Source organism: Lissotriton vulgaris, chromosome 8 (genome assembly GCF_964263255.1).
Source record: "Lissotriton vulgaris chromosome 8, aLisVul1.2, whole genome shotgun sequence".
Lineage (NCBI taxonomy): Eukaryota > Metazoa > Chordata > Amphibia > Caudata > Salamandridae > Lissotriton > Lissotriton vulgaris.
In genome coordinates this window covers 287,601,977-287,625,707 of record NC_141696.1, presented here as the reverse complement: position 1 = coordinate 287,625,707, position 23,731 = coordinate 287,601,977, and the positions used below count along the sequence as shown (strand labels likewise).

At 45.5% G+C, this 23,731-nt stretch overlaps 1 pseudogene; it reads right to left on the bottom strand.

Annotated features, from left to right (window-relative positions):
- Nucleotides 1-601: 601 nt before the first annotated feature.
- LOC147696976 (uncharacterized) lies at nt 602-22,893 on the bottom strand (annotated as a pseudogene).
- Nucleotides 22,894-23,731: the final 838 nt, after the last annotated feature.

Below are 23,731 nucleotides of genomic sequence, written 5' to 3'. Positions count from 1 at the left end.
TATATATATATATATATATCCAAATCCTGGCACCACAATCCTTTAGGAAGAACCAGAGTCAAAGCCCAAGTAGATTTTCAAGTGCTTAAAGATTTATTTTTGGCAGAAAAACAACCCTACGCGTTTCGAGGTACGCCTACCTCTTGCTCACGGGTGGAGTGTAATTCAAAGCGCCAAACTTTTAAAGTGACAGAATCATGTTTGCACATATCACGTGGTAATTGACATGAAGACAGACTAACGTGGTTACTTTGTTGCTACTGCTTTACATTTTGTTACAGCACGTATTTAGAAGTGACATATTTGGCCCATAAACAATGCGATAATTCCTATGTTCATTATGATGCCTCAAATTAAGATTAAACAATCAATATATATTTCAACCAAGACTGATAATGTCTCACACTTGGCGAATATGATGTTATTGAGATCAGTGTCATTCAAAAGTCTTTGCCAGCCAAACATTAAAGCCTTCAAGATACTCATGTGTATTCTACACCATAGCGATCCGATCTGGCAATTTTTTAAACCATGATTCATGGTTGCAACAAAGTCTGTAACGCCCCAGTGGGCATAAACAGTAGGAAATGATGTGCAGATCTTATTTAACACATTCTTCATCGAGCCCCAGTGGGCAGGCATCCATAATCTGTAACAAAAGGAAAACGTGTATATTTCAGTATTAGTGTCTTTAATAACAAATATTAATGTGATTTGCTTGTGCAAAAAAATAACTCAGTTAAAAGTTCGCAGATATTCTCAGCAGGTGGTGACAAGTGATTATTTAAAAAAGCGCACATTGATGTGTTTCAAATGCAGGCACAATATGCAAAAACAGTTCACAAAATTGAAGAATATATCATTGCATTCAATCATATAGATGTATTGCTAACTCTTCTCCGAGGTTATGGCCCCCTGGTTGGATTGTGTTGTACTTAATTATGTATTTGGACTCCAGTTTTCTCAAGTCTAGCCATCTGTTGCCGCTGTTTTTTTACGAAATAGTGAACTGATAAGTACACCCTCTTTAACTGTCAAATTGCCAGATCGGATCGCTATGGTGTAGAATACACATGAGTATCTTGAAGGCTTTAATGTTTGGCTGGCAAAGACTTTTGAATGACACTGATCTCAATAACAACATATTCGCCAAGTGTGAGACATTATCAGTCTTGGTTGAAATATATATTGATTGTTTAATCTTAATTTGAGGCATCATAATGAACATAGGAATTATCGCATTGTTTATGGGCCAAATATGTCACTTCTAAATACGTGCTGTAACAAAATGTAAAGCAGTAGCAACAAAGTAACCACGTTAGTCTGTCTTCATGTCAATTACCACGTGATATGTGCAAACATGATTCTGTCACTTTAAAAGTTTGGCGCTTTGAATTACACTCCACCCCTGAGCAAGAGGTAGGTGTACCTCGAAACGCGTAGGGTTGTTTTTCTGCCAAAAATAAATCTTTAAGCACTTGAAAATCTACTTGGGCTTTGACTCTGGTTCTTCCTAAAGGATTGTGGTGCCAGGATTTGGATATATCGAGGGTCTGGCGACCCTGTCGAACGCCCGCTGCACAAGCGGCGGAAGCACGCCATCCTTGCATTTTTTTATATATATATATATATATATATATATATATATATATATATATATATATATATATATATATATATATATATATATATATATATGTATATTGTCGCTCCAGGTTGTCCACCTCTTGAGTAGCACACGAGCAGCAGCTTAATTTATGTGTAGGTGAGGAGGGGGATCGGCTTGCAGATGCCGCTCCGTAATGGATCTGCCCGACGCGTTTTGAAGCTCCATCTGCTTCTCTTCAGGGGCTTTAACGGAAGCGGTGTGCGCACCCGCTGACGCACTTCTCCAATTTCCATATGACACACCCGCCGATGGGAGGCTCCAATGAGACTGTGCATTATGGGAAGTGTGGTGCGGAAAGCACACAATCAAGTCCTGTATGGACCCCACAAGTGGGCCCGTCCTCGATCCCATGTACGGCTGCTGTTTCACTTCCGTGACCCCCAAGGGTAACGGGGCGGTGCATACTCCGCGGCTGGACTGCCGCGTGTAAATTGTCGCTCCAGGTTGTCCACCTCTTGAGTAGTATATATATATATATATATATATATATATATATATATATACAAACAAAGATCCAAGCCGAAGAAAGAATCATAGGGACATAGTGGGGATCCAGGTAGGTGATTTAATATCAATAAAGCATAGGCATGACGCGTTTTATCTTAGATGACTTCTTCAGATGCCTGCTACCAAACAGAGTTTGCTGCCACTGCTCTGTAAGTACTCCCATATGTTCTACCATTGGTGGTTGTCCTGGTAGGGCGGAACAGAGTCACTCAGGATAATGTAGCTGCTTCGGCAAACTACAGATCCCAGCATGCCCCTCTCACAGCATGCCGGGGGAATTCTGCTCTCATTCCCTTGTTTCCAATTGTTGGGTCCTAGACATCATTATGAACACGGTGCAGAACCAGTGGCAATCTCGGCTTGCAGATGAAAAACTACCCGCTGGGTCCCTAAAAACACCTCAGCCGCAAGTATCCATGCTGGGGCAGTCCTGGAACTTCGGATAACGTGACCCTTGGTTTCTCCGTGTGATTACACGAACTGCTAGCTGAAACTGAGCTGTTCCTCAGTGCAGGTGCGGTGAAACAGAGAACTTCCAGTACCCTGGATATACCAAGTAGCAAGGGTGGAATGGTGCCCTGATTGTCTCTGTCCGCTTTGCAAGGCGGGTCCTCTAGCGCGTCACGGGGCGACGCGCTCAATATGCAAATAAAGATCCAAGCCGAAGAAAGAATCAGAGGGACACAGCGGGGATCCAGGTAGGTGATTTAATATCAGTAAAGCATAGGAATGACGCGTTTCGTCTTAAATTACTTCTTCAGATGCCTACTACCAAACAGAGTTTGCTGCCACTGCTCTGTAAGTACTCCCATATGTTCTACCATTGGTGGTTGTCCTGGTAGGGAGGAACAGAGTCACTCAGGATAATGTAGCTGCATCGGCAAACTGCAGATCCCAACATGCCCCTCTCACAGCATGCCGGGTGGAATTCTGCTCTCATTCCCTTGTTTCCAATTGTTGGGTCCTGGACATCATTATGAACACGGTGCAGAACCAGTGGCAAACTCGGCTTGCAAATGAAAAACCACCCGCTGGGTCCCCAAAAACACCTCAGCTGCAAGTATCCACGCTGGGGCAGTCCTGGAACTTCGGATACCGTGACCCTTGGTTTCTCTGTGTGATTACACGAACTGCTAGCTGCAGCGGAGCTGTTCCTCAGTGCAGGTGCAGTGGAACAGAGAACTTCCAGTACCCTGGATATACGAAGTTGCAAGGATGCAATGGTGCCCTGATTGTCTCTGTCCACTTTGCAAGGCGGGTCCCTCTAGCGCGTCATGGGCCGACGCGCTAAATATGCAAACAAAGATCCAAGCCGAAGAAAGAATCAGCGGGACACAGTGGGGATCCAGGTAGGAGATTTAATATAAGTAAAGCATAGGCATGACGCGTTTCGTCTTCAATGACTTCTTCAGATGCCTGCTACCAAACAGAGTTTGCAGCCACTGTCTGTAAGGACTCCCATATGTTCTACCATCGGTGGTTGTCCTGGTAGGGCGGAACAGAGTCACTCAGGATAATGTAGCTGCGCCAGCAAACTCCCACCATGCCCCTCTCAAAGCATGCCGGGTGGAATTCTGCTCTCATTCCGTTGTTTCCAATTGTTGGGTCCTGGACATCATTATGAACACGGTGCAGAACCAGTGGCAAACTTGGCTTGCAGATGAAAAACCACCCGCTGGGTCCCCAAAAACGCCTCAGCCGCAAGTATCCACGCTGGGGCAGTCCTGGAACTTCGGATACAGTGACCCTTGGTTTCTCTATGTGATTACTAAACTGCTAGCTACAGCGGAGCTGTTCCTCAGTGCAGGTGCGGTGGAACAGAGAACTTCCCATGAGGCACAGGGTCCAACTGATTTGCATATGGCCATGTCTGAACCTGGGTGGCAGAGTGGGCTAAAGAACGGTGATGGATTAAACCCAGATCTGTTGACTGAGTGTGAGTGTTTGATTGGTTCAGATGCTCCTTCCATCACCACCCCCTTTTGTACCGCTTTGTATGCCATAAGTTGGCAGGGTATGCTCAGTCGTGAGTCCCTTGCTCACTTTGCCACTGGATTCAAGCAAGCCTGGCTGAAGACGGCTGTAATGCCAGAAACCGGTCCTAGGAAGCTTGTTTCCGGTCCAGGGAAGGCATGGCTTGGCATTTCGGGCTGGACTGTTCCCATGAGGCACAGGGTCAGACTGATTTGCATATGGCCATGTCTGAACTGGGGTGGCAGAGTGGGCTAAAGAACGGTGATGGATTAAACCCAGATCTGTTGACTGGGTGTGAGTGTTTGATTGGTTCAGATGCTCCGTCCATCACCACCCCCTTTTGTACCGCTTTGTTCGCCATAAGTTGGCAAGGTATGCTCAGACGTGAGTCCCTTGCTCACTTTGTCACTGGATTCAAGCAAGCCTGTCTGAAGACGGATGTAATGCCAGAAACCGGTCCTAGGAAGCTTGTTTCCGGTCCAGGGAAGGCATGGCTTGGCAGTTCGGGCTGGACTGTTCCCATGAGGCACAGGGTCAGACTGATTTGCATATGGCCATGTCTGAACTGGGGTGACAGAGTGGGCTAAAGAACGGTGATGGATTAAACACAGATCTGTTGGCTGGGTGTGAGTGTTTGATTGGTTCAGATGCTCTGTCCATCACCACCCCCTTTTGTACCGCTTTGTTCGCCATAAGTTGGCAGGGTACACTCAGACATGAGTCCCTTGCTCACCTTGCCACTGGATTCAAGCAAGCCTGGCTGAAGGCGGCTGTAATGCCAGAAACCGGTCCTGGGAAGCTTGTTTCCGGTCCAGGGAAGGCATGGCTGGGGAATTGTATGTTAACAACATTGACATGCGAACCTAAGACCCTCCCCCCCACTCAAAGGGAACCAGAGCCAATGTTGATGGTTCTAGCAGCTGCCTGCGACTAGGACTTGGTGAAATTGTTTGTTAGGACCTGTTCTGCAGACAACAGCCGACATTTTGAATTTGTCATGCTGGCTTCTGTGTCTCACAGACCCTCCACCCATGGCACATTAATGGTGACCCATTGTCTATACCTGGAAGTATTTGAATACATGTGGGCTTTTGACACTATTTCTCTATCACCCAGGGAAACAAGTGTCACATCTGCCTGTCCCTAAACATAACTGGGACTACCTCCTTCCCTACCACATACTTGACAACCCTTGTGTCTGCCCACAGGTAGAGGGGTGTGCCCTTATGGGACATTTGGTGTCGCCCTTGTTGTGTCCATATTAGTAGCACTCTGTACATTGGGGTGCAACCATCCTTGTATTATGGTTAAGGAACTCATTTTCAGAATCAGACTGGAACTGGTTACCTCTACTCCCATGGGAATTATTTTTGGGGCCTTTTGAGAAATCCTCGCTTTTAGTTTTTTTCTCCTCCCACTTACTTCTGTTGAAAACCCTGACCACCTATGTGGGTGTCACCCCCCATATACCTTCTTGGAGACTCTGGTGCTATCCCAAAGGTCCGCCTCCTCAGCAAGCTATCTGAGGAAAGTACCTTATGGGACATTTGGTTGTCTAACAGGGCTTGAATGAGGGGACCGTGCTGTATTTTGGCCCCATGGGATGTCAGAAAACCTCTCTCTTGCCAGAGGACACCGAAGTCGTGAACGACTCCGAATGCGTACTGTGAATCTGTGTATATGTTTACTTTCAGGTTCTTGGCTCGTATACAGGCTTGGGTCAGAGCAATGAGCTCTGCTGCTTGGGCTGACAGGGTGTCAATTCGATGTGTTTCTATGACTTCAGTATCAGTGGTCACTGCATATGCGGCCACTAACTCTCCTGTGCTTGTTCTCATACATGAAACATCCACATAAAGTGTCAGGTCTGGGTCGGGCAATGCAATGTCTGTCAAGTCTTGTCTTGGTTTCGTCACTGTGTTAACTACTTCCACACCGTCATGTGGTACAGGGTCTGCTGTGCTTGAAGGTAAAAGTGTTGCAGGGTTCAATATATTACAACGTCTGATCTCTATGTGTGGCTGAAACAATGTCAGTTCGTATTCTGTCAGTCTTGCTATGGTCAGGTGTTGTGTCTGTGTCCGGTTCAGGAGAACTTCCACTGAGTGTGGAACCTGTACTGTCAGGGGATGTCCTAACACTATGGAATCGCTTTGTCTGATTGCTAGAGCTGTTGCTGCAACAGATTTTAGGCACGCAGGCAGAGCCTGGGCCACTGGGTCCAGTGTACTAGAAAAGTAAGCACAAGACTTGTGTTTTCCTGCCTGATCTTGTGTGAGAACAGATAATGCTGTGCCATCGCGTTCAGTGACAAAAAGTGTAAAAGGTTTACTGTAATATGGTGTCGCTAGAACAGGTGCTTGACATAGAGCTTTCTTCAGTTCATCAAAAGCAAGTGTATGTTCCTGAGTCCAGGGGAGGACAGTCGCAGTCGCTGCCTCCTGTGTAGTTAACTGTATGAGTGGTTTGGCTAGATGTGCGTACTGAGGAATCCATTGTCCTGTGGAACCCTGCTGGATCTTTATCATGACAGGGCAGTAATTTTTTCATTTCCAACAATTCCATTTTCGTTAAGGGCGTGTAAACGTATACTCGTTCAATCTCACCCCCTGTAGTTCTAACGGGATGAACCTCTCGTAGGGGATTCTGTCTGTCTATGTAAAATGTCTTTCTTTCTCAGTGAGGGGCAGGAATCATGTGTGGGGTCAGGAAAGTCAAGTATTTATGTCGTTGATCTAGAATGACATTAATTAATTCGGTGCCCAGGCCTCTCCATCTTTCTAGGAGTAAATCGTCCAATAATTTATACAAGGGACCTGGATCAGAATGCTGACTCTCGTACAGTGTGATGAGATGTTGAATTATGTACATACCAGCTAGACGCTGTTCTTCTGGGGGAAGACTCAAAAATGTTTGTGCTACTATATCATCCTTATATATGTTAGAATTACAAGCCCATTGAACTGCTGACCGGGCTAGTTCCTGTTCGTGTATAGTACTAAGTTCGCTACTCCCTACTCGTTTTTTCAGTGCATGTTCAGTGGCTTGGAATATGTGTTCAAGGGAATATCGTTCTGGTATTGGAGAGAGGGAACATTTCTTGTATTCTAGGCGTATGGGTCTATCAAACGGTCTTGCCCTTCCTACGTAATGTATTTTACTTGTGTCCTCTGTTTCTATATCATCGTCCTCTGAGACTTCGTCGTCCCCTTTCTCGGCTTCCCTCTCGGCTTGTTCTCTCTTGTGTATCTCAAGAATTTCTTTACGAATTTTCTTGTACATTGCTTCTACACAACTCTGTTTATCATGTTTACCGATCGCTATGTTGTCACTCCAAGTTATCATACCTTTAGTTACTTCTTCATTTGGCTGGTCCCGTTCCCTGATCAAACAATTAATCAAAAACTGTAAGAGCATACGTTGTAGCTCCACTTTTCTATGTGCCATGGCCTCGTGTATACTTTCAGGTCCCTCCCCCGTTCTGATGAAGTGGTATATTTTATCTAAGTGGCCTCTCATGTCTGGTAAAGTAATCAAATAGTCTGCAACGCGTCTTAATCGTATTGAGTATATGAGCATTGGACCCTCACCTGGTACTGGATCATATATACAATCAGTAAGGAACTGTCTAAGGGTTGCGTATGTCGCTGGTTTTGGCGTGTGTTGTAGTGCTAAATCTCGTAGTGATGATCGTTTTAATGGTGGTGGGGTGGAGGGGCCTCCTCCCGCTGCTCCTAGACTTGAGTCGCCTAGGCTTGAATCGGCTTTTACTGGCAGCGCTGTCGCTGTCAGCGTTGTCGCTGGTAATGCGAGTTGATCTTGTACTACGGGTGCTGTGTGAAAAGGATTGGTAGAGTCGGTGGCAGGAGGATTAGGAGGAGGATTAGTAGGAGGTGTATTTACATTTACATATTCTGGAGCAGCGTTATCTAAATAGGAGGAAAGAAAAATGTCCGCTGCGGTCTGTTTATGACTACGGAGTTTAGTCGGGATCAGTGGTGGCGGCAAGTTACTGGGTACTTCCAGGGTCACTTTAGGTAGGCCCTCGGCGAGGAGGGGATACAAGCCTGTAATAAGGGCATTTCTTTGTCTGTCTAATTGTTCTGCTTTTACCCGTTCACCTTCTTCTAGTAGTTCCTTTTCTTTGGCTTTTTCTGATGCTTCCCTACTTCTCTCTGCCTTCTGAATTTCTTTCTCTGTTCTTCTATGCGCTTCCTTACGCCACAACTCTATGGCATTTTTCTGGGATTGTCTAGCTTTCTTTTTCCACAGCGCTTCCTCTACTCTCATGATGCAATCAGCATCCCATGTCCCTGAGACAGGCCATCTATATTTCTCTTCCAGACCCTTCGTGTAATCTACCCATAAATCTAAGTACAGTATGGCATCTAGGCCATGTTTGTGATACATAAAATGTCCGGGAGTGTCCCTAGGCGGGACAGGAACTGCCTCTTCGAGTATCCCTTTCCTGGTTCCTATCTGACGTAATTTCGAAAACAGCGGCATGTTTAAACTAGCTTGAACGAAAACACAATAGGCACAATAATAGACTGCAAACAATCATTCATACCACGACATTAAAACACGACACGACATTAAAACATTAGAAACAGACACTAACTAGTACATAGAATAACACAATTTAAAAAATCCTAAAATACATAACTATACTGGATGCACTGCTAGAACAGTACAGTCATACCGGTCTCATAAAGAGACATGTCATACCGCATCCACCTAAATGGACACGTCTTTACCGGGTCTGTGTACCCAGACCCGTCTTGACCGGGCTCAAATAAATGAACCCGTCTATATGCGTTCCCAACAACGGTACTCACCGGGAAGCAAAACTGAAGGCCTCGGAAACTCGATACAGGACTAGACTGCTACGGCTTCTTGCTGCGGAACAGGTGGGCCTCTGGATACCTCAGACCTTGCTCTCTCGTCTTCAGCTCTGGTCGGGATGGTCCGCAATCCTCACCGCCTCGTGCGGATGCCTGGTCGCAGTCTCCGTCTCCTCCGGGAAGCACCCCTTACATCGGATACATCGCATACATCGCATCGCGCTGACATTGCAACGCGGCAATTACATCGTGCCCGTCATTACCTTGCATGTCATTAGGACGCATGCAAGTACATCGCATTAGCTGATACATCGTTAGCGATGACATCGAATTGACTGGGAAGCGAGCGAATAACATGACAGTGTTATTTTAAGCATCCTTACTTACCAAAAAAGCAGCGTAAAAACGGTGCATATTTGGAAATATGATTACAAAACAATGTTTATTTAAGCATCATTAGAAGAATGTTTATTTAAGCACAATGCCATAAACTGACGTGCAACAGAGGGTAATTTCAATAGACATTAAAAACGCCGAGCATAAACAGAAACAAGCAAAGCGGTGCATATTTGGAAATGTGTTTATTTAAAAACGATGTTTATTTGTTTTTTTAAGCATCATTGACATCGCATTCATATTTAAGCATCATTGTAAAGAACACTGACGGAGGTAATTTCCAATAACAATGTTTATTTAAGCATCATTAGAAGAATGTTTATTTAAGCAATATGCGCACAAGCAATATGCGCACAATCACATAAACTTACTTACCAAAAAAGCGTAAAGCGAGCACATTAAAAACGGGAAGCAGCGAGCACATGAAAAACGGGAAGCATAAACAGAAACAAGCAAAGCGGTGCATATTTGGAAATATGTTTATTTCAATAAGCAAAACATCAACGTCAGTCACTGCAACAACATGTGGTCTAACGGAAACATAGACTGACTTTGGTGCTGACAGACACGGTTCGTGCCTGCAATCCTCCACTCATAACAACATTATATACTTCTTTTTTTTCATATACTTATTTTTTACAACAAAATTTGATGGGAACTTTATTTATCACGCACATTCCACCTCCTTTTTTGAAGATGCGGTTCGGGTCAAGGTGTGCGACATCCCCTCATATCAGTATATCTGGTGGGTGCATGGGTGGCATGGGTGGATGGATGGGTGGATGGGTGGATGGATGGATGGGTGGGTGGGTGGGATGGGTGGATGGATGGTAGTGGATTGGATGGATGGGTCAGTGGATGGATGGATGGATGGGTGGGTGGGTGGGTGGATGGATGGATTGGTGGGTAGATGGATGGATGGGTGGGTGGGATGGGTGGATGGATGGATGGATGGATGGATGGATGCATGGGTTGGTGGTCACATGGGTGGGTGGATGGGTGGATGGGTGGATGGATGGATGGATGGATGCATGGGTTGGTGGTGACATGGGTGGGTTGTGACATGGGTGGGTGGATGGATGAGTGGGTGGATGGGTGGGTGGATGGATGCATGGGTTGGTGGTGACATGGGTGGGTGGATGGATTGGTGGATGGATGGATGGATGGATGGATGCATAGGTTGGTGGTGACATGGGTGGGTGGGTGGATGGATGGGTGGGTGGATGGGTGGATGGATGGATGGATGGATGCATGGGTTAGTGGTGACATGGGTGGGTGGATGGGTGGGTGGATGGATGGATGGGTGGGTGGATGGGTGGATGGATGGATGGATGCATGGGTTGGTGGTGACATGGGTGGGTGGATGGATGGGTGTGTGGATGGGTGGGTGGATGGATGGATGGGTGGGTGGATGGGTGGATGGATGGATGGGTGGATGCATGGGTTGGTGGTGACATGGGTGGGTGGATGGATGGGTGGGTGGGTGGATGGATGGGTGCATGGATGGATGGGTGGGTGGGTGGATGGGTGGATGGATGGATGCATGGGTTGATGGTGACATGGGTGGGTGGACGGATAGGTGGGTGGATGGGTGGATGGATGGATGGATAGGTGGGTGGATGGGTGGATGGATGGATGGATGGATGCATGGGTTGGTGGTGACATAGGTGGGTGGATGGATGGGTGGGTGGGTGGATGGATGGGTGGATGGATGGATGGATGCATGGGTTGGTGGTGACATGGGTGGGTGGATGGATGGGTGGGTCGGTGGATGGGTGGGTGGATGGATGGATGGGTGGCTGGGATGGGTGGATGGGTGGGTGGGATGGGTGGATGGATGGATGGGTGGGTGGATGGTTGGTGGGTGGATGGTTGGCCAAAATACGTTAATGTTCCCCTCCTTGACCCAGGCTCACAACCGCATCCACAGGTTCTGTTCACAGTCACACGTGTTAAGCTGGGCGAGTGTCAACAAAGGCTGCTACTATGGCCCACCTTTCTAAAGGCCCCATCATTAGAGCATCCTCTCCAGCCAAATATTTGAACCTAAGCAGACCTTCATCTTCGTCCCAACATGGGGATGTGTGACAGATCAATGTCTAATAGAGCCCCTGGGGTGTTTCAGTGTCCTGGCTATTTGAACTTTCCAGGTGTGTTATTTCCTTCAGTTAAAAGTGGGTGAAGGATAGGATAACTGGTTTCTTGTACAAGTGGCACAAATTTACTGTCAATCCATGAATACTGTAAATAAAATCAGGTTCAGGCATTTTCCCCTCCAGGTAACAAAATGTAGTTGATTGATCAGGTGGAACTATAATCTGTAAGAAAGAGCAGACAGAAGTCACATGCACATTTGGCACTTTGTAAGTTATATATGCTCCTGGTAGGGAAGAAAAAAGGTGTCTGGCGGATAACTTTCACTCGTACAAAAAGAGAAAGCTGGTTGATGAGGAGTTAGAACTCTCACGGAAGAGGAGGGAGATGAGTTTACCTTGCACACGTACTAGTTGTAACCAACATTATAGAGGTGAGGAAGAAGAAGACCTCCAGACAATAGTCAAGATAAGGACCCTTGGGTGCCACAACAACCCTTCAAAATTAAATGTTTTTGTCATTGCAGGTCCTATGTTAAATGGCTGGCTTAGATCAGCAGGATGCCTACTTCACAATTCTGAAATGTACACTACTTCTGCAGTTCTTTTCTTTGACTTCTTCCCCTAAGGAGGGTGGAAACTGTATTTCACTTCCATCTGTCTACTACCCTGTGCTGCTTCATCAAATGCTGATCCCCATAGTGTCTTTCTTCACACCAGTGGGTGAGCCCGATTTTGTGTCTCAGCGATATCTTGTAGATGTCTCAGCATTGGATGCCTCTCATGAGTCAGCTGGATATGGCAGTGAGAATCTTCTGACAAGACTGAAGTGATGTTAGCTGAAGACAGAGAGAAGGTGTAGTATTTGACCCTGTGGCTGGAGGAGAAATTACAGTCCTGTCCTAAACCACTCCAAGTGGTGCGCAACCTTGGTTTAATGTTTGACTCACCTGTCTGTTTTGTTATCGAAACACTGCCCTCACATCGGCCTCTTTATTTCAACTTAACCAACTATTTATGGTTTTGTTGTGCTTCACATTACCTCGCCATAGCATAGCTGTGACTGCCTTGGTTGTCTCATGGCTAGATTAGGGAAGGCACTTCTGACTGAGCGTTCATAAAGGCTTGTGCCTCACCTACAGGCAAGCCAGAAGATGAAGATCATTACCGACCTACTATCCATCATTCTCTCTCTCCCGAATCAAGAGGTACTGTAATGGCAGATACCCTAAGTGAAATGCCTTCCCTATGGAACTGAGCAATACATTGAACTACTTTATTTTTCAGAAAAAGCTGAAAGCCTGATTATTATGAAAGTATACTTCAGCTTCAACACCCACTTTCTCCTTCTTGGTTTTCATACTATGGAACCAGCTGTGTCACGGTATCATTTGTGAGGTGCATGTCAGACACTCATACAGAATTCAAACAAAATAAAAAATTACTCGGTCTCGATTTTCCTGTGAATTTTAAAAATCTCTTTATCCCTGTGGACTTTCTGGGCTTCATTACTAACAACAACAGGGCTACAATTCTAAAACTCAGGGAAAACATCCAAAACTTAAATTCGATCTTCTCATCGCACATTGCCAATAATAATAGGTCTATGTACCTCCTTGGTTCAGGAAACATTTCCAAACATAATTCTGATTTCAAAGCATGCTGAAGCAGCTGCTGGAGTCACATCAAATGCTAATAGTGTTGCTTCCCTCGATATTGTAAAAGCAAAAGGTGTTATTGATGATCCTGCTCAGCCTGGGCTCATGTGTGCCTGCAATAAACCAGGATCCCATTAACACCTCATTGACACCCCTGGAGTAGAGGCCGACAGCATGTGTGGTGAGAAATAACCAGAAGTGCGAGGCAGTGATGTGATGGAGCTCATCAGATGTTGATCCCACTCAAGAGGCCAAGTTCCACCTTATTTTGTTGGGTGCAGAGATTACTAAAGGAGGTCAGGGTACAAACCGTCTTTGGTGGACCATGTTTCACAAAGATTGAAAGCACTGCCTGTGTGAGAAAGCTGAGAAGTGAAAACGCAAAATGATATAATAATCTGTCACTCCTGGAGATGGGTCAACAGAGTACCACAAATGAATTTTATCTAGGAACTCCCCAGCTGTCTACGTTAGTGAGGAACTGCTGTGCACAATTTGTGTGGTTTTGTTGGATTTTATTGTTCAGAGATATTTATTAGTTTGAAGTATAAAAAAATACAATGAATACAGTACAAAAAATATTACCATAACCTTAAGGAATGAGAGAAATTACATGTGAAATATGTGAACATCAACTCACTTCAATATTTTGAACCATATCAATCATTAATTAGAAATGGTCTGGAACTGTGCGATACCACGGAATGAAGTGGTGACGGTAACCGGGGCCCCTCTTGAGAACACATCGCGTTGTCATGTCGCGTGATGTTAAATCGCCGATGTGACACGCGATCCAATGGAATTGCCGCATTTGCGGCGCAAATGCTTGCGACGAAATAATGGCCGCTGTAACGGCCGATGCGATGTCGTGGCTGCGATGTAAAGTGCCGCGATGCGATTGCGCGCAATGGTTTGTCATACAACCGTCTCCTCCGTGGGCCTGAGGGAGTTAGCAGGAAAACCCGCGGATGTGCACAGAATGGGTACGTCACGGCTGTAGAAGGGGTCAGGGGGCTGCGCTTACATCGCCGGCGCGTGGGGAAGGGGACTAGTCCGTATTCGGGCGCCAGAATTATGTGGTAAATAAAATTACCTGGACATTTTCTATACATTAATAACAATAAGGATAGCTCATATAATGAGAGGCAGAGTCCGTGCTATCTGAGTCAAAAGGGCTTTATTTCAATGGCTCGAGCCAGGGGAGAATGTGGTTCCATCACCACTAAGGTTCAGGAAGGGATATCTAACGTTTTATTAACATCACACATTATATATAGTAAAACCACATAATTGCAATGAATGCGGTAGGCGTAACACTCCAGGCGGAGCAAGTGAAAAGAGAGAGATAAGAACACATAGGCGTAAAAGAAGGCGTGTAAAGAGGCGTACACGTGGGTGTTCACTTGATGAGTCATAGGAGTGTCATAGGTGGGTGGATGCATAGAGGAGATCTGCAGGGTCAGCAGAAACCGTTACCCTACATGTGCGCGCAACTGATCGTGACGTGAAATTGATGAGTAACTGGGGAGAGCTGGGGGGTTGACTTTAGCACTAGAAGAGGAGCCTGGAGTCTGAGATGTCAGAACGACCTGCACTTTTGGCATATCTGATATCTTGTGTTTGGAGGATGTATTGTCTGAAGTAAAGGTCTCTCGAGCAGAAGTCGCTCATCACTAACTGCTAGTGTGTGCATATATTTCTTCGTGCATTGCGTGGGGGCCATGGGCCTACTATAGCAATGGGTTCAGTAAATCACTTGCATGGAGACAGGAAGGCTAGGCCCTATGCTCTGCAGGCGGAAAGTGTTTATCTATTTCACTAGACTGGAATGTGTTTTTGCGGAGGCTGAGCAGATAACTGTAGGCAAAATACCGTCTTGGCAGGCAGGCAGGCCAGGCCGGGCACCTCTCAGCTGGGCAAGGAGTAAGGGAGAGGTCAGGGATGCATACCTAAACTACAGCTTTCAGAGACAGAAGAGGCTCGGAGCCTGAATTCAGGGCCTGGCTCGGCTGGGCCACAAAAACGTGTGCTTCGCGATATTTAAACGTGTACCATGTAAATGCATTGGCAACGTAGGCCTTAGTGTAGAATTAACGTTTCATTCATGGAAGGCCTAATAACTGACATGCTAACATTAGACGAAAATGCAGGGGCATCATTATGAGATGTAAAGGAAGGGAATTACATGATAACATGGACATACATGGGACATAGGTACGTGGATAGGGTGCGCCTCTTTACACGCCTTCTTTTACGCCTATGTGTTCTTATCTCTCTCTTTTCACTTGCTCCGCCTGGAGTGTTACGCCTACCGTATTCTTTGCAATTATGTGGTTTTACTATATATAATGTGTGATGTTAATAAAACGTTAGATATCCCTTCCTGAACCTTAGTGGTGATGGAACCAGATTCTCCCCTGGCTCGAGCCATTGAAATAAAGCCCTTTTGACTCAGATAGCACGGACTCTGCCTCTCATTATATGAGCTATCCTTATTGTTATTAATGTATAGAAAAATGTCCAGGTAATTTTATTTACCACAGAAGGCATGGCTGGGGAATTGTATGTTAACAACATTGACATGCGAACCTAAGACCCTCCCCCCACTCAAAGGGAACCAGAGCCAATGTTGATGGTTCTAGCAGCTGCCTGCGACTAGGACTTGGTGAAATTGTTTGTTAGGACCTGTTCTGCAGACAACAGCTGACATTTTGAATTTGTCATGCTGGCTTCTGTGTCTCACAGACCCGCCACCCATGGCACATTAATGGTGACCCATTGTCTATACCTGGAAGTATTTGAATACATGTGTGCTTTTGACACTATTTCTCTATCACCCAGGGAAACAAGTGTCACATCTGCCTGTCCCTAAACATAACTGGGACTACCTCCTTCCCTACCATATACTTGACAACCCTTGTGTCTGCCCACAGGTAGAGGGATGTGCCCTTATGGGACATTTGGTGTCGCCCTTGTTGTGTCCATATTAGTAGCACTCTATACATTGGGGTGCAACCATCCTTGTATTATGGTTAAGGAACTCATTTTTAGAATCAGACTGGAAATGGTTACCTCTACTCCCATGGGAATTATTTCTGGGGCCTTTTGAGAAATCCTCGCTTTTAGTTTTTTTCTCCTCCCACTTACTTCTGTTGAAAACCCTGACCACCTATGTGGGTGTCACCCCCCATATACCTTCTTGGAGACTCTGGTGCTATCCCAAAGGTCCGCCTCCTCAGCAAGCTATCTGAGGAAAGTCAACTTACTGCCAACTTAGGGGCCGATCACGATGGCGGACGGACTGGAGTCCGTCCGCCATCGTGGTGGTGACCGGGACCATCTGCAATACATGCGGCGGTTCCACACACCACATTAGGATGTGACTGCCATCATGGTGGTCGCATCTTGCTTTTTTAACATTGCAGCAGCTCCTGCTGACAGCAGCACCCGCCTCAATGTTAAAGATGCATGTTATGCATTACAGTGCACTATGTGGCAGGCGCCACACAGTGCCTGCCACTTAGTGCACCGAAATGTAGGGGGTACCATGGGTACCCCCCCAGTGGTACTCCTAGTGCACATACACCCCCCATTGGGGGCCTGCAATGGGCCCCGAGCAGGATCTCCACCAGCCTTTTCATGACGGTGTCGCTGTCATGGAAAGGCTGGCTCACAGCCTGCATCACAACATGGTGAACGGTGTCTGCTAGGCACCACCACCTATTTTATGCATGCAGACCTCTCCGCCAGGCAATCGGTCTGATTGCCTGTGGCGGTTCTGTGGCGAACAGTCTTTCCGTCCGCCATGGTCGCAGTCTGGATCCCCCGCCATCGTAATGTGGCGGGGGAAATTAGCGGTCTGATGGCGGAAGGACCGCCACCGCATGGCTGGGGGTGGCAGTCCTTTCGCAGTCGGAATGACCCCCTAAGTGCAGGGGCAACAATGGAAAACTGTTGGAAACTAGGTTTCTGTTGTAGTAGCCCCCTCCTTTTTGCCTTGTATTTGATCAACTTTGACTGATGTGTACTGGGTTCCTGCTAACCAGGTACCCTGTACCAGTATTCTTTCCCTAAAAATTTACAATTATTTCCCCCAATTAGCAAAACATTTAGCACTCTTATAAGTCCCTAGTAAGTGGTACCCCTGGTACCTGGGGCCTGAGGTACTAAAGAGGGTCCATAAGAGCTAAAGCATGAATTATGCCAACCTAAAGAACCCCTCACCTAGCAAGTCTGCCATTGCAGCCTGTGTGTCTTGGTGCAGACAAAAGTGAAAGTAGGGTTGTGTATTAATACCCAGGTATTAATTACTAGGTGTTTATATATATATTCAAATAGTTTTATCATTACACAGAAATCTTTTTTTAAGTGCTGCAACACACGGTTATGGACGAGATGCAAGGGAAAAAGGGGTAATGGGTGGGGAAGTGTATCAATACCCAGATGTCACTTTAAACACCTACAAATTAATTACTGGGGGTTTAAATATATTATAATGTGATTTCATCTTAATACTTACATTTTTTGAAGGTCTTGTAAAACTCACATTTAGGGATGAGATGAAAGGAAATTAGGAAATATTAATGCCAGAGTATTCATTTTAAAAGCTGTGTATTAATAGGCTTTAAACTAAAGCTGGGTGGAGTTCGCAGAGTTATGCTACAAAGTGACAAAATAAATCTGCAGCGATACGCAGAGTTCCGTGAGCGGCGGAGAGCGTTAGGGTCATGCCGTGCTCAGTGATTTTGGGTGCCAGGTGTTTGCCCCTCTCTGTAACATCATTGCGAACAGCACCATGAACAGCGCAAGAGGGTGCAGCTTCCCTTCTGCTGCTCGAGTAGATTTTCTACTCGAGCTGCAGCTTCTCAGCGAGAAGGGAAGATTTCTCAACGCGAGTGGTCACGATCTGCCGCGACCACTCGCATTGAGAAATCTGACCGTCCGTGTTGTGTAATCACGCCTGGAGGTTGATTTTCCTCGCTCGAGCTTGCCAACTAGACCTTGGCGGCACAAGCGAGGAAAAATTCTTGCTGGAAGGTGGATTTTCCTCGTTCGCCAACTTGACCTTGATGAGCACAAATGAAGAAAGAAAAACTCTGCAAACGGAGCGGAGTTCACCAATCAGGGTTACTTTAAACTGTATTTATAAATTTAAATATTTTTTTAAGTACTACAACACTCGCCATTAGGGACCGAATGCAATAAAAATAGGGGTAATGGGTAGAGCAGTGTATGCATACCATGGTATTAATTTAAATACCAGAGTATTAATATTACTAGGTCTTTACATATATTTACATTTACTTTTATCATTAAACTTAAATTATTTTGCAAAAGTACTTCTACACTCAGCTTTAGGAACTGGATGTAGGAGATACAGTGGTAATGGGTGGGGTAGTGTACTAATATCGAGGCATTATTTTGAATACTAGTGTATTAATTTTGCGGATATATCTCAATTAAATATTATATATAAATAAATATCATATATAAATATTGTTTGAAACTGCTTCAAAACTCACCTTTGGGGCGGGATGTTAGGCACATAGGAGTAATGGATGATTAAGGGTATTAATACCAAAGTATTCATTTTAATACGGGAGTATTTATTAGTAAGTGTTAACATGAACTTAAATTTAATTTTATCATTAAATTTACACTTTTTTTAACTGTAGCACTCCCCTTTAGGGAAAGCATGCAAAGTAATGGGCAGGGAATTAATTGTAATACCTGTGCACTTATTTTGGGAAATTAAAATATATTTAAATGTAATATTATGTATAAATATTTTTTTGAACCGGCTCCAACACTCACCATTAGCGAACTGGTGTAAAGTATTTATGGGTAATCAGCGATGTGATGGATTAATACCCATGTATTATTTGTAATGCCAGAGTATCGATTCCTAGATTAAAATGTAATTTTTTTAAACTACTACTACACTCACCATTAGGGAAGTGATGCAAGGTATATAGGGGTGATGGATGGGTAAGTGGATTAATAACCTGGTATTCATTTTAGTTCCAGTCTATTAATTTTTGGAAATTAAATATATTTAAATGTAATATTATTTATAAATGTAAATATTCTTGGAACTTGCTCCAATACACCCTGCAGGAACGTAATGTTTGGTATATATTGGTAATGGGTGGGACAGTACATTAATACCCATGTGTTACATTTAATACCTAAGTGTTAAGTACTAGCTGTATAAAAACACATTTATCATTCCAATTAAATATTTTTTTAAAGTGCTGCTACAATCACCTTTAGGGACAGGATGCAAGGTATATGGGGTAATGGGCGAGGTAGTGTATTAATAACTAGGTGATAATTTTAATGTCAGAGTATTCATTTTTACAAACAAACTGAAATTTATTTTAACACTGTAAAATAAACACAACCATGAGATTTTAAGCAGACATTTTAAAAGACACATATTTCAATTTTAGATCACAATTATTATGAATAAATGATTACTATGATACACTTTATTTTATAGAAAACTCCATGTTTTTATCATTTTAAAATTAATTTACAAATAGTTGAAAAAGTGACAATTTGGAAAAATAGAAATAAATATATGTTTTTTTCAGAAAAAAAACAAGATTTTTTGGCAATAAATAACATTTTCTAACAATCTGTTGGAAGTTGTTTCCCATGGTTTTACATTAGTTCCAACAGTGAAAATTGTCATTTTTCACTTGGAACACAATGTCAGACTCTCTTTCTCAGCTCTCACCTCCTTTGCGCCGGGAAACCCTTTGTGGGTATCTGTGCGCATTATAAGTGCAAAAAATAAATAAATAAATAAATAAATTTCTCAGGGATGACGAGGAAATGGACCTTGTCCTTGCATATAGATAATGATACACTCAAGAAAGTATGAAGTAAAACCACCATAATATATTTTTCAAAAAGTGTGCTACAATAGGTAGACAACTATAAAATAAAACTTTTACTAATGAAACCAGAACTGTGAGCACCACAAATATTTCTATTATTGTTAACACATTGAGGCCGATTATGATGTGGCCCGTACAGGCTGCATCATAATAGGCATCTTAGTTTCCTTTCCGACTGCCTCATTTGGATGGAGAGAGTCGTAAAGGATACCAGCCGGTCATTCTGGCAGGGTTCCGACAGGCTTGGAGAGCCCATCTGCCAGTTGGAAGCCGGCTATTAATCTCAAGGGCGGGCCTTTCCACCCTTGACATTACAATGTTAAGCTGAATTTATAGAGCGCACTGACGCCGGAGGTTTCCTGGCACTAAAATTGAGTTTGGGGTAGGACTGAAAGCTAGTAAGAGATCGAGAAGAGCCAGGCCTTTAAGCTCTTTCTGAAACTCAGCAAGGTGTCAGAGGTTTTGATATGTAGGGGGATGGAGTTCCATAGCTTGGGTGCCAGGAAGCTGAATCTCCGGACACCCAGTCTTTTTAACTTGATCGCTGGGATGGTGAGAAGGTGGAGATGGGCAGAACGGAGGTTGCGAGTCGGACAGTGTGGAGTAATGAGGGATTTCAGGAAGGCCGGGCATTTGGTGTGCCGGGCTTTGTAGATTAGGCATCCAATTTTGAAGGCAGCCCTTTGTTCAATGGGCAGCCAGTGCAGCTTGGCCAGGAGGGGTCTAGCAGATTGCCATTTAGGGACTTTACAGATGAGTCTTGCTGCCTGGTTCTGCACCATCTGGAGGCGGTGAAGCAGGGACCTGGGTAGGCCCCAGTGAAGGGAGTTGGAGAAGTCGAGGCAGGAGAGGACGAGGGAAATGACGATTTGCACCAGGGCCTCGTGGGAAAGCAGATGAGAAATTTTTCGGATTTTACGTATCTGGAACATGCTGGCAGAGATGATGGCTCCGACGTGGGTTTTAAGGGAGAGGTCATTGTCAATGGTGACGCCCAGACTTTTTACTGCACTTGACGGAGTAGGGGCAGTGCCCAGCTCGACTGGCCAGAATTGAGGTCCCCAGTGTGCCGAGCTAGTGCCAGGCAGGATGAGTTCCGTTTTTTCCGGATTTAATTTAAGCTGGTTAGAGATCATCCACTGTTGGATGTGCAGCATTACTGCCTGGAAGTTAGATGCGGCATCCGGGGTGTCTAAAGGAAAGATAATCTGCATGTCGTCTGCGTAATTGAGGACAGTGCAGTTCCAGTTACTGAGTGAGTGAATTAACGGGCGGATGTATAAATTAAAAAGTAAGGGAGAGAGGGAGGATCCCTGGGGAACTCCACAGGTGGTGGGTACCTGGGTTGCAGTGAAGGGGCCTAGATGGACTGTTTGCACTCTGCCAGAAAGGAAGGACTTAATCCAATCCCGTGCAGTGCCCTGGATGCCTGCTTGTCCGACACAGTGGAGAAGGATGTCATGGTCCACCGTGTCGAACGCGGCTGAGAGATCCAGAAGGACAAGTGCCTGTGGGGACCCCCTGTCGGCATTCTCCCGAAGAGTGTCAATGACTTTTAGGATAACTGCCTCGGTAGAGTGAGCTGGCCTGAAGCCTGCCTGGTTAGGTACCAGGAAACCAGAGCTTTCTATAAATGCCGACAAGCAAGTTGTCACATGGGCCTCCAGCAGTTTAGAGGTGTAAGGTAGAAGGGAGATGGGCCTTTAATTGGCAGAATTGGCAGGGTCGGCTCCGGCTTTTTTTAGGAGGGGAACCAGTATGGCCTGTTTTAACGTAGAGGGGACCGTACCAGTACCTAGGGAGGTGTTCAGGAGGGGAAGGATGCTGTCGGGTAAAGCTGAGAAGACTGCCCTAAGGACCGGGGGGGCAACAGTCCTTGGGAGAACCCGATTTAATGCGAGTAGTGAGCTCAGTAAGAGTACTGGAAGTGATAGCTGGGAACTGAGAAAAGGTGCAGGGGTTGAGAGGGGAAGAGTCAGAGGAACTAGAGGGAGTGGAAGGAGAGATGGCGTTCTTGATGTCAGCGATTTTCTGAATGAAATAAGTATTAAGCGCATTACAAGTGTCTTGGGTTGGAGCCTGGGAGGGAAGTAGATCGGAAGAGAAATCATTCATGATTTTAAAGATTTCTTTGGATTTGTTACAGGCTGAGTCGATTCTTTCAGAGATGTGTGAGGCCTTAGCTTTAATAATAGCATTTTTATATTTGTTGCGGGCCCTCACGTACTCTGTGCGGTTCTCCGTGGAGTAACCCCGTCTCCATTTGCGTTCAAGGTGGCGTAACTTCAATTTTTGAGCTTTAAGTTCCTCCGAGAACCAGCGATGGGAATTGCCATACCTAATGTGAGCGAATCTGGTGAGGGGGGCAAATTTTTAGCTGGCCGCTTGCAGCCAGGTGGTAATTACATCTTCCATAGAGTCGATATCAGATGCTAGGTTAATGGTGGGACGGGTGTTGGCTACACAGTCGAGAAACCCCTGGGAGTCATAGGAGTTCCATTTACGACATTGTCCACCAGGAAGGGTAGGGGCCTTAATGCTCCCTTTGATGGTGATGGTAACCTCTATCAGGTGATGATCTGACCAGAGACAGGGGGAGATATTAGGGCGAGACAGAGCAAGGTTGTGGGTCCAGACGTGATCAAGAATGTGGCCTTTGATGTGGGTAGGTAAGGTGATGTGTTGTCTAAGGTTTAGACTGGTCAGGGTTTCAAAAAGCTCCGTAGCATGAGGCCCTGCAAGGTCGTTGTCGTACCAGTAATTGAAGTCGCCAAATATGGCGATTCTCGAGTTGTGAGTGAGCAGGTCAGCTACCTGTTCACTCAAGGATAAAGGAAAGGATGGCATCGAGAGGGGGGGACGATAGAGTAATACAAGTGCGAGAGCACCACCTTCAGTTTCTAGGCTGATAACTATGTTATCTGTCCCAGGTAAGGTAAGTGAAGCGGAAGTGAGAAATCTGAATTTTTTATGAATAATAGCCACTACACCGCCTCCAGGGCGGTTCAAAGGGCGATTGACATTGAGGATGTAATAGTCTGGTGGAAGGGCGGCTAGGATGTCCAGATGGGAGTCCGGGGTGAGCCATGTCTCGGTCAGTAGCAAAGCATCGGGTCTATCCGTAGTGAGCAGGAGGAATAGGTCGAGCTGGTGTTTCACCATGGAGCGAGTGTTGAGATAAAGCACTCGGTGATGTGTATCAGTGCTTGATGCCTGTGGGAGCGCTGTAGAGTGGGGGTGGCTGGTCCTGTGGACAGTTCGGGTATGGGGTCCCGGTGGAAATTTAGAGATGTCCAGCAGCGCAGTGCGTTCAGACACACCTGGCGGTAGCAGAGGGGTAGGATGCTGCAATTCCCTGAGGAAAAAACAGAACAAGGTGGCTGAACAGGATTATTCACAAAACCATGGGGAATGGTTTTGTGAATAATCCTGTCCAGCCACCTTGTTCTGTTTTTTCCTCTTGTTGAGATCCGGGCTGGTCAGATGTAGGATCCGATACCTTCACTGTTTCACAGCAATTCCCTGAGTGCAGTTGCTGAGTAGGAGATGAATTGGCCAGGGTTCCTGGCCCCTGGGCCCGGGCGGGCGCAGACGGGCGAAGACGGGCTTGCTTTGGCGCGCCTTCGGCGGGCCGCCGGCGCGCCCGCTGCGCCCGTCCGCTGCGCCTCCAGGGTAAGAGCTCCAT